Source organism: Sylvia atricapilla, chromosome 5 (genome assembly GCF_009819655.1).
Source record: "Sylvia atricapilla isolate bSylAtr1 chromosome 5, bSylAtr1.pri, whole genome shotgun sequence".
In the NCBI taxonomy this organism is placed as follows: domain Eukaryota; kingdom Metazoa; phylum Chordata; class Aves; order Passeriformes; family Sylviidae; genus Sylvia; species Sylvia atricapilla.
Window position 1 is genome coordinate 54,306,821 of NC_089144.1, and position 11,100 is coordinate 54,317,920.

An 11,100-nucleotide genomic window follows, 5' to 3' on the forward strand; every position below is an offset into this window, starting at 1 on the left:
TTTTCATGGTTTTGTTTAGTGGGAGTACTTCAATGAAAAGAATATTTCTGGGATTTGCTCTGCAAGAACCAGGATCCCTACTTCAAATTCACACATATGGTGATGCCAACTTCTGGCAATAAAAAACTACCACCAAAAATCCCACAAAAAACCCAAGAAAAAACCAACCAACCAACCAAAAAAAACAACAACAACCAACCAAACAAACAAAAAAACCAACCCAGCAAAAAAAAACACCCACAACAAAAACAACAACAGAAATAAACTGGCCAACAATAAATAATTGGTTCTAGGAGCATAAGATTTAAAACAGCAGCAGTCTTTCTTTACATGTATTCATGGTATCATCACTGGGCTTTGACATTTACAGTGCACCTAAGGTTATATCACCCTAGAGGCAAAGCCAGAGGCTGGAGACAAAAGCCCTAAGCAAACCCACTCCTCTGATCCAACAGGAGAAGGCGGCACAAAGCTTATAATCAGTCCAACCCAAATAGGATAACCTGTCTAGACAGCTCCAAACCTGAGATTAAAAGTAGAGGCAATGCAACTTCAGCTGCTGATTTGAGGTTTACTTTAGCTAGTCTTTTAAAAAATTACTTCCAAGTTGTTAAAATTTTATCCATTAATGTTATCAAAGGGAGAATATTTTGGTGTGGAGGTCTGGGTGATTTTTCTCAGATGGCAAAACCATTGTTCCAAAAGGTTTATAATGTAAGGCTACAGCTACATAAAAGCTTCCATGTGTTTTCCCCAGCCTGATCTGAATTCAACAGGCTTACCCTTGAGTAGATCAAAATTCTACCCTCCAAGTGGTTGTATTTTGCCTTAAATCCTAGTCTAGCATTTGGATTCACACAGACTCAAACATTTAACTGGGGATTATGATTAGATCTGGTCTAAACCAAGAAGAGGTTCTCTTATCCTTCTTCCTCTCTATTTTCTTTTCACTAAGAAAATGTGGAATCAATCCTACCTCAGCCCTCCTGCTGTGGGAAGACAGAAGAAAGAAGGCACAGATGAGCTGGCTTTCCAAAACCACACACACTATTGTATCACAGAAGCAATGATTGTCTTCCAAGACCAAGCAAGGAGTCAGCAAGGTTATTTCTACACACTAAGCTTGAAGTTCATGTATAATCCCACAGAAGTCTGTGGGTTTTGACCTTCCACAGACTTTCATTTGAATGATTCACTGAAGGAAAAAGGATGGTGTTGTCTCTAAAATTATCCTGGCCTTCCCTTGGCCTTGGCACTGAATTCCACAGCACTAACTCCACATGCCTACCTTGCCATGAGGAACCAGCCCAAAGTGCCAAATGAATTTATACATGCCAACAAACTGTTCAAAGTAAGTTCCTCATAGCTGGTTGTACTAGCAATTATTTGCTACGCTAATCAAGTACTGCTAGAAATTAAGCATATAATTGCAGAGTAATGGACATTCCTTGGATATAATTAGATGCTTTCAGAGAATGCTCATAGGGTTGTGATTTTACTCTTTCATTCTTCCACGGGTATTGTATTATTGATGAAGACTGTACTATTATTTTTTTCCCCTCAATGTTTTTGTGAATCCACAGCAAGCACCATTCAGCAAATGATTCATGAGTCTTCTTCAACACAATTAGCATAGAATGCCTCTGCTAGCTAAATAAACTCCCAGACATTTGCTGTTGCCTATGACACTTGTCTGGAGTGAATAGCTTTTTTTTTTTTTTTTTTTGAGTCCTCTATCACCTTAAGCACATGGGGAATGTGAAATGAAAGCATCCCTCATCTGTGTGCCTGTGTCTAGCTGCTTTGGAAGTGCTGCTGCCATGATGCAATTTTTGAGGGCCATCTCTCTTTAGCAGCCATCCAACCCATCACCGTGCCCATCTGCAGGATGCATCCCTCTCTTGAGTGGTCCCTTTCCAGTGATTGTGTCCCTCCTCCACACCTCTGTGTGCTCACAGGCTTTCCAACTGCTGCATGCATGGGACACATGGCTTGTGGGAGACATCTGTTGTTTATTCCCCACTGGCTCTTAAAATAACTTTTAGCCTTTAGTTTCATCTGCCAAGACTAAAGTGGCAGATAAGAGATCAATAATAAAAATTGACAATTAACATGTCATGAGATAAAATCATTTATCTCCTTAGGAATATGGATTTCACTTGGGCAGTGTTTTAAAAGAACAGACCATTCTGGTCATCCTTTCTTCAAGCTGTACAAGGTCAGAGTTGCCAGGCAGCACTGGGCTGGTGATTTTGAAAAGAAGGCTAAGAAAAAACCTGAGTATTTTCTCTAAGCACCACTGGAAGTGACAAACGTGCCCCACTTAACTAGATTGTAAAGCCAGTGTGTCTTAAGACTGACAGCATCAGTATGGTAAATACACATTTCATTACTTCTGGTCAGCTACCCCCAGGATTTAATTTGCTGGTGTCACAGCTTGAGCGGCTGTTTCATGCCTGTGGGGAAATTTGGCAGGGCTTGTGCATTCAGAACCAAATGATTAGCTCCAACTTCCTTCCTAGTTTATTATTACAAGCTCGTGCCACGATAAAACACTTAAAAGGAAAAAAAAAAAAAAAAAAAAAAAAAGGAGGGTGGGAAGTAAATCCTGCAATGTGATGCCAGTTCACAGTCACTTCCAGCACAGGGATGAGTCATGTTAGTGGAATTTCCAGCCAATAACCAGGTCCCAATTAAAATAAAAAGGAAGAGGAGGCAAGGAGATATACAACATGTCAAATAAACAATATCCAAAGAGTAATAGGAAAATAAATGGTGTGCAGCAGAGCTCAGAGTCCTTTTCTCAGAAGCTTATGTCCTCGGTTTATTTCCACATAACAGAATGAGTTTTACACATGAGGAAAATACCAAAGTTGCAAAACAACCACTAATTTTAAGTACTCTAGCTTTTGAATGCTTCATTCTGAAACACATTGTGCCAGAACCCAATTACCAGAAGTGCAAGTAGTTACAGGTTCTGCTCACTTGAAGATGAGCTGTGGACACTCATCAGCTCTGTAAAATTAAAGTACTGGTAACTGCATCTCATTATTAAATGCCAGACAAGGGGAACTAAAATCCCAAACAAATCTGACTTTTGGCAGCTTTTACATAGTAAATCCTGCAGCATCACAGAATTTTCAAAGTGGGCAGATCTCATCTGAAATCCCAAAACATGAGCAAATTCTAAAGCCATGAGGATCTACTTCTTAGGTACCATACTCAACACCTACTGTATGATGTTGGACAAAAATAACATCCTTGCAAATACAAGAAAATATTGAACACTATATCCAGACCTCTAGGATGAAATACTGCCTATTTCGTAAGTGATTCTACTGCACTGAGATATATTTTGTCCTGGTGGCCAATAATGCTAATTTCACTCTAAATCATATGATGACTCATTCTCACCACGACTCATCTTCCTTAAGCTTAGGTTCTTAAATGGGATGACTAAGCCAGAATGACCTTTTCAGACAGAATACCTGTGGATTCATCTAAGGCTGGAATTACTTTTGAAAATGCACTAAGCAGCCAAAGGGCTGATGGTCCCAGCTTGGCAATATTCCTGCAGTCCTCTGTCACTGGGTGCAGTCAGTCTAAGCCTTACAAAAAAGACAGCTCTGGGATCCAGATTTCAGGATCTTGGCCCGCTGGCTACAGTCTTGCAGTGGTACAACCACAGAAAGCACATAAGAAATAAATAGTGTTGCAAAACATGCTCCCTTGGAATTGCTAGCTATTTTTATTAGCTCCTAGAGTTTAAACAAAACAGGTGAAGACACCGTTAAAGAACTTAGGGAAGTACATGCTAAGCTTTCCACATGTTCCAGTGAATTCTGGACCAGACTTGAGTGCTGAGTGCATGGGGAAAGGATTGTTTGACATGATCTTCAAAAGTGTGAACAAAAATGTTACCACTTCTGACAAAGATGTAAAGATTTTTGGAAAATAAGGATATTTATTTCTGAAGCTTTTGTTTTTGTCTACACTTTCCCACAGGTTGTGTAAAGATCATCCCTTAATAAGCACTCTTCAGAAGAAATACTCCATGGGAAAAAATGCAAATCTCTATAGTTATGATTTTCCATGCAAAAAGGAATATTTTAATGTGTAAAAAGATAGCAAATGCTGCAGTTCTCAATAATTTATGGTTTGTGATTCAGGTTAACACATCATTTCTGGCATTCTGCTCTATGAATAGTGTCCTCAGCCCTGTTGCTATTCTAAGCCTCAAAAAGCCAAGTAATAACAACCCACTGGTCATATTTTATAAATGAGCTTCCACATTTCTTTGCTCTGGGAGACAGCTCTAAAGGGACAAGTATTTTTTCTCATCTCTGCCTACAAATGCAGAACATGGGAATGGGTTTTTTTAAGCAAACATCATTATGGTGTGCACAAGCCCACCACATTTTGCTGCCATTTTGAAGTTAACAACCTGGAAGGAAATATTTCTTCATGCAATCAACTGCTACTACGACAGCATTAAGCAGATTCCAGCATGCTAATTTCAGTAAAGCATAATACCTTATGTATCCCACTGCTAACATGTCCAATACTTACTAAATTATTGCTAAATATACTTCTAGCCCATCTTTTTTAGTGCAGAGGGCAAAACCCAAGCACAGTGATTCAGAGGCCTTGATGTTAACAAAGTTTAAAACTAAGTTAGGGTTTCTAGGATGGCATTTTTCCCTGTTATTGATCCTGACTGCACATGTGCGCCCCAAATAAAACAAGAATTCACACCCAGGCAGATACAGCTTTGGTTTCTCTCCACTCTAGATTTTTAGCTTTTACCCTAGTACTAAAATTATGTCAAAAAGGATAATTCTTCTGAAAGAAAATATGATTTTGGTTCCCTTCCCCAACTCAGATCTTTACAGAGCCTCTGCAAATAAAGTTCAGCCATCCCTTGTGGATGTAGCCAAACACATGCCAGATGAACCTTGTGCTTTAATTAGAATAAAATACATCTTCCCTCTTGAGCCTGTATGTGAATAACAGAAAATTAAAAAGGACACAGGAAATGCATTGCATTACCTCAAATCCCTTAATTCTACCAAAAAAGGCCCTTCTCCAGTCAATCCTTGTTCTTTGGGACAAGAATGATAGCAAATTTCTGCTTGAACCAATGGTAAAATGATCAGAGCTGAACATATGCCAGGTGGGAGGTGTTGGTGGGATCCCCTGCTAAATCCCAAAAAGAACAAGTAGGGGGAAAGGAAGAGAAAGATAAACTCCATGTACACATTACCCTAAGAACATACACACTCCCCAGCAATTAAGAGCTCTCACAACAGAGCATCCACAGGGCAGAACTCCTGCAATTACACTTCACTGTCCATCCCAGAAGGAAGGAGGAACAGATCACCTCGTGACAAGGCTGAAGGAGAAGGCAGAGTGAACAAATGAGCCATAAATTAAGGTAGATTTTGGAGAAATTGATTATTAGAAAGAAGTCTCTCCTTCCCTGGTGAGAAACAATCACTGAGGTGTCCTACATTGCAAAGTGCCCTGCTGGAAGATGAGAAGGAACACTGCAGGTGTGGATTTTGGAGCTGAAGGACAAATTCATTCAAGCTATACAGTCCTTCAGCTCCAAAATTGTGAATTCACCTCTGCCAGTGATGGAAGTCTGTAACAGAAGCTTCTGATGCTGAAACAGCTCCTGAACAGCTCCTGATGCTGAAAGGTGACACGAAGAAGTTACACAGAAAATTCCTGATGCTCAACAGAACGGGAAGACTGATGCTGCATCATGAGGAAACCATTCCAGCAGGGTTGTGCAGCTGAGATGAACTGGACTGGAGTCAGCTGAACTTCAGACCACATGCTTTGGCAGAGAGTATGACAAAGGGGTAGATACCCACCTGGTGGATGCTACAAGAGTGGGAAATGCCTCAGTTTTGAAGGGCAAGGGTGCATATATGCCCTTCATATGTGCACAAAGCAACTAGCTCTTAGCAAGGCAGAATGAAATGCTTTGCTGCTTGCATCATCTATAGAGAGTACAGCTGGGAAGAAGTTAAGAGTTCTCACTTGTCAGAGAAATTTGAGACCAAAGTGGTTATCAAATTAATTTGTAATCACAAAGCAATTTAAGGGGAAATGGTGGAAGAGAACAAGACTCTCTTCCCCCCCATGTTGATCTATAATAAGAGAACAAATCAGACACAATGAATTTATTTGTAGATGGGGGCTATTCCAGAATCCTAATACTTTGTTCCATATCTGCAAATGTTTTTAAAAGGAGATTAAGCACCACAGTACCCTTAAGTGTCTTCAAAATCCTGAGACTACTAGAGAGATTTTGAAATTTGAACTTGGGATGCATTCACAAAAAAAAAAAAAAATTATATACACCCTGCTCCAAATCTGGTTTTGTGACATAAAGAACTCAGTGGCAGATGTGGGGTACACTTTGTCCCCATGTAAGTCTGCTGGCTTCACTTTGGTCTGGTGCTCACCTTAAAAAAAAGTGGTCTTCCTTATTGCTGGTCATTTTTCTACCACTTCCTGCCCCTCGGCTCCCCAGAAAACAAAGCTACAAACACCCACCACCCTTTCCTCAATGGTCACAGGAGTCATGGCATAGTCTGGAAAACCTGAGTCTAAATCCAGATCAGCAGTTTTCATATTCTATGCTTACTACCATTCTTCCCTGAGCCATAACTGTAATGTGGCTATGGCTATCCCTGAAAGATTGTTTACTCAGGTTCAAGAACAGGTTTATTTTGTTTACAGATCCAAATGGAGCCTGATGTTCTGCACTTTGACTACCTTGTGGTGTCCCTGTGCTCTCTAAACTGGCAAGAGATGAACAGACAAGATGCTGAGATTTTTCTCTTGTTATTTATATATAATTTCTGTAGATGAATGGTATTTTTTCTTGCTAAAGTATTTCCGTGGTAAAGTGTGTGTGTGTGTGATTGATTGTTGTGCTTGGTAGGGTTTTCTTTTGCTTTTCTCTAACCTGTGCTCAAAGGGAAGCAAGCTGACAGTGCCATTTCCCTGATTACTGGCAAGAGATGAGCTCTGTAACTCTTTGTACAGCACAGGGTCAATTGCAAATCCACACAGAACATTTCAATTGTAGCTACAGCCTGATTTTCAATTCATTCCTAGCGTGGCTTTAGGCTCAGTTCAGCCATTTGTACCAATCTGATAAGTTCATAACCACAGAAGGATGCTCTGTCACACTGGCAACGTGCTGCTCAGAAGCCATAAACACTCCCAAACCCAATTCTGCAAAAGCTCAGAACATGTCACGGCCACCTTGCCCTGCAGGGACAGCTCCAGCAGGATTTATCTGGTCGTGGTGTATGAAGCATTTGGTTTTTAGCACAACTGCCACAGGTAGACTTGAAGGAAGCAAAAGAGAGGAGTGAACACAAAGAGCTCAGGAAATGAAGCCAGGACCCTCAGCTGCTGGAAAGTCCTTTCAGATGTAAAAGTGCCATCCAACCTGCTCCAGAGGAAGAGACTGGCCAGGGGACAATGACTGCTGTTGCCTAAATGAGGACACCTCAGAGACTTGCTGGCCAGAACTTTTGTGATGAGATTTCTTTGCTTAGTGTGAGATTAATTTGGCTTCATTTTAACACAATAAAAATTGGGTGTGAAGTAAAATCTTATCATCTAGGTTTTCTCTGTATTCCTTAGGGAGAGACAGATCTGAAGACTTTGATTTACACACTTATCCTTAAATAAGCTGCCTTCTGCAGGTGCTTGTCTCTCTCTGTGCACCTTCCATTTAAACATCAAGAGCCAGATGAGACCAGAAACAGCTGTGCATGGTACGAGGGCAGCTGCCACTCAGATTTGTAAAGCGATTTTTGTGTGTTATGGCTCCTAATATATATATATATTTTTTTTTTTTGTCCAAACTGATAAGGTTTAAATTTTGTTTAGCTATTCTCTTTTTCAGCAGCATAAAACTGCATGATGGCCATGACTGAGCAGGGCAAATAACTTTAAGCACACAGAAGGTGCTACTCAGCAAAAGATGTAAGCATGTCCATAACTCCTTTGCCTCTGTGACAAAGGCAGGCCCTGAGTACAAAAAATCAATCAAGAGATCAAGGTCTCTTTTCTGGAGCTGCCAAAGAGTGATAACCCCCTGAAACTTCATTCTAATTTGTTTTTGAGTCTTTTATGAAGTGAGGTTGCTAAAAAGCCATTCAAAGAATAATAAAAGTCTTGGTCTCTTAGGTGATGCTGAGCCTCATGTTCTGCAGGTTTAGTGTTCTTCACACAGAAATTATTATTCCTTGCTGTGGTGATGTGGTTTTTACACTTGGCGGTTATTCAGTGGCAAACACAGACACAATCAAATCACTATAAATACTTTCATCAGCCTAATATCAGCAGTAATGGTATGGGGATCATACACATTAAATTTCTGTCTGGTTTGGCAGCTACATATCCTGCGAGTGCAGAATTGAAAGAATTAAACTTTTGCCATTAGCTTTACTTTATCTATTTCTCTTTTAATACCTGACAGAGCATTTCCCCAGGCATGACAATGGCTAGCCAGGCAAGAGAAGGCTCAATAAACTGAGAGGTGAAATCAGCTGAGAAAAGGCTGTGTGGAAATCAGGGATGAGAAGTCTGTTCCCTACAGTAGAATTGAGTATAAAACAAAAATATAAATCTTTGGAATGCTGTTTCCTCATTTTAACTCAGGATGCTAAACCTCTGTAGTGTCTTCTGAAAGGGATGAATTTATAAACAGCATGACCTTAAATGAGTCAACATGGCCTTTCCCAGACATACTCCGGGGTAAATATTTACTGAGCTTTATTTCATAGGCATTAACTCATTGCTAATATAAAAAGTTTTCAGGCTGCTAGACAATGCGATATGTAATCCTATCATTCCGACATTTAGGAACACGCACAGTTTAAAAGTTATAATGACTTTCTTTCCTAGTTAGCTTCTAGATGTGAGTTCACAATGCATTTGTTTATGCTGTATTTTGCGTCTTCCATTTTATGAAGTATTTTTGTTACTAGTGAAAGAGAAGGTTAAGGATGAAGGATAAGGACATGGATTTTTTTTCTTTGGTTTTCTATTTAACTCACAGCAAGTGGTGCTTTCATATATAAGCACTGGTCATTTTGCATTATACTAATCCAGGCAAAAATACATTTAGCCTGTTTGTCTGACTGTCATTTGCAGGTCTTAGTGTGGAAATTTCTCACTAACTGCAATATAAATATATAAATCTCTCTTATCAACTCCTGCACTTAAAATTAATGCAATACCTACATTGCCTATGGTCTTACCCAGCTCTTTGACTGAACCAAAATATATTTCATGATCCTCCTGGGAGCAAACATGCCAAAACTGACATGGCTCTTTTTTCCTAAATGTGACCATAAAATGTCCCCAGAAAAGTTTTCTAAATGTATATGGTGTCCTATAACACAGATAAATATCTACAATATGCTTCAGAAAACCAGAACTGGGCACCAAGGTATTTTTTATGTTTAGAAAATGTGCACCCTTAAACCTCCCCACCTCCACAGCACAGTCCTTCACGTCCATGTACAACAGAAAGATGTAAGAAAAGGCACACTGAGCCCCTCTGGTAGCAGAAGCAGCTTCATCTCCAAGCTAAATGAGTGGTTTCTCTTAGTTATTTATAGCCTTCTTAAATTTTAATTAGTTTATTTATTTATTCTCTGCCAGGTCCCTACTGACAGCATTCAGTTTTGCCTCCTCTTCCACTCCAGTGTGCTCATAAAGCAGTGGAAGCTCTTAATTTATTATCAGGATCACTCTACAATGTTGTTTCTCAGCTGAGGTTTACTCTGGATGCAATTTTTGCCACCTAACCCAGGTGCCAGGAGAGTCAATGGACAGAAGTGTGCTTCTGACCAAGCTGTTTCCCGTCAGTCTGCAGAAATTTAAAGCATCAGAGAAGGAAGAAGGCCAGTGGTGTTTTTTTGGGGTTCTGTTTCTGTGGCTGGCAATAGGTTACATCAAGTATTGTAACTCTGGCCAGGGCTCTGTGATGATTTCTCAAGTGATAAAAGAAGTGGGGAGAGCACACAGAGGAAACCTAAGGCTTGGTGAGCTCGTGGAGTTTTCTACCCACCCCTCCAGACTTCAGAGGAGAAACAGCACCCTGAGCTCCCTGCAATTCACAGCAACAAAAGTCATTTGCAAGCAATAGCTTCTCCACAGCTTAATGAAACACAAGCTGTAATAGACTCTGCACTCTCTGAGTTCAAGCACCAGGCAAAACTGACTGACTTAAATTACCACAAAGATTAGGACCATAAACACAATCAGCTGGCACAGCACAGTCTATAAACAAAAAAATGTGTTTACCTATGGCAACAAAATTAGTCATTCTGTCCCTATCTCTGCTGCTACAAACACTTATAGCATGCATGTGAAAGTGAACATTCATGCTTGCATTAAGAATTTCCATGTTTATGAATAAACTGTAATCAGTTTGACAGTATTCTTCTTTCTCGGCTTATTAGCCCTGTAAGCTCCTCATTCAGTCCTCACACTTTGCATACCAAAAAGGCAGGCAGAGAAGAACATCGACATCCTTGTAAAGTTGCACAGAAGCACAGAATACCTACATTAAATAAGAAAATTAGACCCCAAGACTAGAGGCCATGCTCCAAAGAGCAGCAATGTCTTAGTATTGGCCACGGTAAAAAGAGAAGCTGGGGAAATCTTGGATTATTTCCCCCCATTTGTCTCTACTTGAAAGAGGGGAAAAAGGAGACATGCATGACTGATGGTAATGGAAAACCTATTTGTGTCCAATTCACTGGAGAAACAGTACAAGGACATATCATCCTTGTGAAATAATTTATCCTGTATTCCTTGAGTCAGATGAAAGTCCCATTATGTAGGAAACAACACGTGCAGATGAATACAGATTTGGGAGATCTATTACTCTCTCAACACACTGTCTTGCTGTAACCTCTGTCAGGAAAAGGCCTCTTTCCAAGTGCCTCACGCTGCCATAAAGTGTGACTTTTTCGACTAACCTAGAATAGATTTGAAAGTGCACAGCAGCACCGAGGAGTTATTCATGATTAGGGCTCTTGCTGTGAAACAAAA